The 4,916-nt window shown below is 43.7% G+C and overlaps 1 long non-coding RNA gene across 2 annotated transcripts; it reads right to left on the bottom strand.

Moving 5' to 3' along the window:
* Positions 1–203: 203 nt before the first annotated feature.
* Positions 204–4,516, bottom strand: LOC123049144 (uncharacterized). 2 transcript variants are annotated; one of them, XR_006423457.1, is made up of 8 exons: positions 3,602–4,516; positions 2,751–2,866; positions 2,489–2,664; positions 2,180–2,383; positions 1,967–2,082; positions 1,628–1,894; positions 1,437–1,540; positions 204–834 (listed from the first exon to the last, which is right to left on the bottom strand). It is a non-coding gene; the product is annotated as an uncharacterized lncRNA (long non-coding RNA). The 2 variants fall into 2 exon arrangements; XR_006423456.1 differs by having other exon boundaries at positions 205–834; positions 1,437–1,894; positions 3,602–4,515.
* Between the last annotated feature and the right edge of the window lie 400 nt (positions 4,517–4,916).

Here is a 4,916-nt window from a genome sequence, read left to right on the forward strand (position 1 = left end):
AAAACAGAGGCAAATACAAAAGAGAGGCAAACATTGCTCATTGCTTGGCTACCAAATTATTTGGCCCCGTGAACAAATATATGGCCAAGGGAGTAACTGGTTATGATAAAGCTATGAAGCACGGAGTATAAACCAAGTACAAAATACTGTTTTGCTACTTTACCATTTAAACTCTACAAGTGTTCATACTCTGTACTGGTAACCTAGAATAAACTAAACCACAATTAGAGTTATGATTCAATACCACACTCACCGGGGTGAAACTTTCATACTCAAATCTGTAAACTTCTTAAGTATCTATCTTCTGTTATCTATCGATTATTGCACAATTGAATAATATAAATACAAGACCCATTCTTCCTGAAGAATCTAAACTTCCATTGACAATGGAGAGCGTTACAAAACTACAGATAACTAATAAACAGTCTGGTAACGTAAAAACTGCCAATATCTTGTCTCCAAATACCAAGAAAGGAGCATAGTTCAACTTAAATACGCCCACAGATTATACAACTGACCAATGGAACAAATAGTGAGCTTGTTATATGTGAACACCTCCAGCATAGATCATGCGACGCCCCATTCACCAGTGTGACTCCAAAGTCAAAAGTAGTGTACTCTTAAACACAAGTAACTTAATTGGTCCCATTTATTCTCCCTTCTTTTTGTGCTGGTCCTTGCTGATATTTCAGTGCTTTCCTTGATTGATCGGTGAGCAGAGATAGCATTTAGATTAGTCAAAGAGTGAGCTCAGAACAGTAGCAAGAGAGCTCTCCTCAAGCAATTCCCTCCCTATTTATAGTTGCACTACACATCAGGGGAGAGGAGCAACACCTGTAGATCATCAACTTAGTCTACACTCGTCTGTTCTGCAATCTGAGAAATAAATGAACACAAGGGGAAAAACAACCGATTCTGACCAGAGAATTCACAATCCAAAAAACTTTGGCATTCCCTTATTAGATAATATATAACAAAACACCTGATAAATCACTTCTATAGGTGCATTAGGAAAAATGGCAATAAGGAGCATAAAGAAAGATCACTGCGAATTGAATGGTTTCCTTCAAATAAACATATAGCCAAGGGAAAAACATCATGTTTTGATTGGATTCTTTTTACCGGTGTTGATACCGATGGTGTGTCCCATATTTTTTTGAGAGAGAACATATGAAACAAAACTAAGGAAGACATCCTACCATCATAAAAGTGAACTTTTTATTTTCCTTTTTCTAACATAATCGGATATACAGTTTGTCTATTAGCCTGGTTCCAACTTTAATATCATATGGGACATCTAGGAAACGCAATGTTTTTTGCTTGGCTATTCTATAGATATATTACCAGTTAACTGATCAGTTATGTAAAGCATCGATTCCTCAGTCACATTGCTGCTGCATGATCTGAAGAAATAAACGCAGAGTGATGCAGCTCACCTTGTTGCTACAGCCTGACATAGCTTGGCCTTGGGGAGCCACTGGCCATGGGCTTGGAGGATGGCAGGGGCGCTGGTGATGTGGTCAGGGGAGAGGAGCAACACCTGTAGATCATCAACTTAGTCTACACTCATCTGTTCTGCAATCTGAGAAATAAATGAACACAAGGGAAAAAAACAACCGATTCTGACCAGAGAATTCACAATCCAACAAACTTTGGCATTCCCTTAAAGATAATATACCAAAAGACCTGATAAATCACTTCTATAGGCGCATTAGGAAAATGGCAATAAGGAGCATAAAGAAAGATCACTGAGAATTGAATGGTTTCCTTCAAATAAACATGTAGCCAAGGGAAAAACATCATGTTTTGATTGGATTCTTTTTACCAGTGTTGATACTGATGGTGTATCCCAGGTGAAAACAATGACTGAATGTTCAGTTTGGTCGAGCAGGTCCTATGAAGACATTACACATCAGTCAGAGTTCCATGGAGACGGTCTCCTTTCCTACCTAACATATGTATATACCTCCATGGAGATGGACGAAGACGACACGACTCACATCACGACAACGCGGCTCTAGTTTCCTTGGTCCGCCCCTTTGCTTGTCTTCAGGTCTCTACCTTGGTGTTGCCATGCTACTCCTGCATTCCAATATAACATCCAGCTAATAAAAACTCACTGCTCTCTGTACAATAGAGCAGTAACCGGGGAAAGAAGAAAAACTGGAACTTCACTTACCCACTGAAGTGTGTAAAGCCCAGCTCTGAATTTTTAGTTGCACCGCTCAATCGCTCATCATCATCCATCTCAGAGAATAAGAGCATGCCCTTAAGCAATAAATCATCTGATCCGTTTTGATATGGAGGTAAGAAGATTGACATGGCACCTCCAAATCATCTAAATCGTAAACTTTCGGTCTCTGCTTTCACTCTGTCTGAGTACCTGCATTGTGTGAGCAGATCATTCAATAAAGGAATAGTGTTCTAAAAAAGAAGTACACAACAAGGAATAATGCAGTTTTGTCAGTTATCTTGAAACTAAACATACCGAACAAATCCACCAAATGGTCGATTTTTTCACTCATTCTCAACAAATCTCGTACATACTGAAAAAAGTGCCCAACAGAGAGCATATACAAAAAATTTACAGCTCCTTGAAAGAATGCCCTTCTCCAGAGTAACCAAGCAAGCTCATGGAGTTCTTGTGATTTAATATAAACAAGCCTGTGATGTGAAAGTAAAACCACTGGAATAAAATATGAACTGAATAATGTGTATCTACTCAAGCTCTAGGTAAATCTACATACTACCTCATCCTTTGACATGGTTCATATTTTATTGTGACCAACTCTATCACTCTGGAAGGTAACCCATATCCGTGGGATATTGCATCCAAAATACACAATCTCAATCTTCATCCTCGTATCTGTACACAATGTTTAGAAAACTCATATATTACCAAATGTAAATGTGAGTGGTGATGAAATTAACACGAACATAGAGAGGAGCACCTTAGTGAAAACCTCAACAAAATGCCAATGGCACTGTACAATTTCTCTCATTTCTCTCTGAGGCTATTTAGTTAACAAAGAATAAATTGTACAGTGCCAAGATGTTAACAAAGAAATTTTCATAATTCAGATCAGCAAAAACCTCCACAATATACATGCAAACAGACTTCAAATATGAAACAACATTGGTGAATCTCAGTTCAACAACACAAATGCAGTCTTGACCTACTGGGATCACAATCATACAATTGCAGTAGCAATCTAAGAAAATTATATTCAACATACAAGGCAAACTTGACAAACTCGTAGGCCCTCTCTTATCAATTTGCACGAAAAACATGTTCATTACAGCATGACAAGTGAGGTGAAATCATTAATATATGTGAAACCTTCATCTTTTCACCGAGAACTAATATTTCACATGCTTTGACCATGATATATTTTGTCTAAGCAGACGATGATATACTGAACCTACTGACAAATAACAATTTCTTAATTTATTAGAGATCTAACTGAGGAATACAGGGGGACAATTAACAACTTTATCGCTTCAATGGTACATAATGCTCGCTGTCCATTGGCTTGACCAAACACTAAAAAGGGGTAAGCATAAATACACCTCGCTAATCCCATGGTAAAATACACCTCACCAGTGCAGGCCGATGCCGGACGACGCACCTCCATCTCCTCTATCCTTTCTCTTTCTCCCTCCTCTCCTTCCTTCTCCCTCTCCCTCTCCCTCTCCCTCTCTCTCTCTCTCTCTCTCTCTCTCTCTCTCTCCTGCAGCAGGGACTGATCCATGGCGCTACATCGAATCAAGCGCCGCCAACGCCCTCCATGGCTCCTCTGCTATGTCGGTCCCGGAGGCGGCGGCGACTTAACTGAAGCCGAGCTGCGACCGGGCGGATGCTCAACTGCATCTGCTGCTCGTGCTTCCCCTGTTGAGCACCGACGATGAGGTCGAGCAGATCAGCTAGGGGAGGTGGAGGAGAAGGTGGACGGTGAGCCAGTGGAGGCGCAGAACCAGGATCCGGGGGAGGCCAAGACGATAAGAGAGCACGGGAAGGTGCTGGATGGCCACCGGGGTCGCTGGAGCGTGCCAGAATCGGCCGGCGGCTGCTCCCCTTCTCCAGATCAAGGATGCACTCTCCTGGCCTCTCGTGCTCCAGATCGAGGCCATGCTCTAGAAAAAGAGGAAGAGGAGGTGAGGCGGGGAGGCGGAGTAGCCCTTCTCTGGCCGCTGCCAGGCGGGGAGGCGGAGCAGCGACGAGCGGCGATGGAAGGGAGAGAAGGAGATGGACCAGGCGTCGTCAGACAAAGGAGGGAGGTGGAGGGAGGTGGAGGGGCTACGCTGAGGGAGAGGAAGAGGGGGAGAAGGAGGCGGCGGCTGCGGCGGCTAGGAGGCCGTCCGCGCTGGGCGAGAGGGAGTAAGCGGCTGGGTGGAAAGCGAGAGGAGGCGGCTGAGGTGCTGCGGGAGAAGGCGGCTAGGGATGGGCTCGGGAGGAGGAAGCGAGCAAGGGGAAAGGGAGAGGAGAGGATGCTGGACACGGCGCTCGGGACCTTATCCTTTCCCTCGTCGCTACAGTAACTCGCGTCGCTACAGTAACGCGCGCACTGTTTATAGACGAATAAAAAGAGACGATAGACGAATAAAAGGAGACGTGGCCACGCCCGCTAGTTGGGCGCAGTCCCTCATCCTTTATATGTTCAATTCGAGCCAAATATAAGCAATGTTATTGAGGTATATACACACTGGCTGAATAGATGTCACGAAACAGTAGACGTCCAATATGTCAGCATCCAACGGAAAACACGAGGAGAAGGAAACAAAAGGTGCAAAGGCAACTGGTAACCAAACCTGCCTGGCCGTCGTTTCGTTAGGAAAAAGTAAACAGGCAAGACTAGTTCTCCCGTGTCCGTCGGTGCATGTGCAATGGCGACTCGCAAACGGTTACGGCGTTTGTA

The sequence above is a fragment of the Triticum aestivum genome, chromosome 2D (assembly GCF_018294505.1).
Source record: "Triticum aestivum cultivar Chinese Spring chromosome 2D, IWGSC CS RefSeq v2.1, whole genome shotgun sequence".
Classification (NCBI taxonomy): Eukaryota; Viridiplantae; Streptophyta; class Magnoliopsida; order Poales; family Poaceae; genus Triticum; species Triticum aestivum.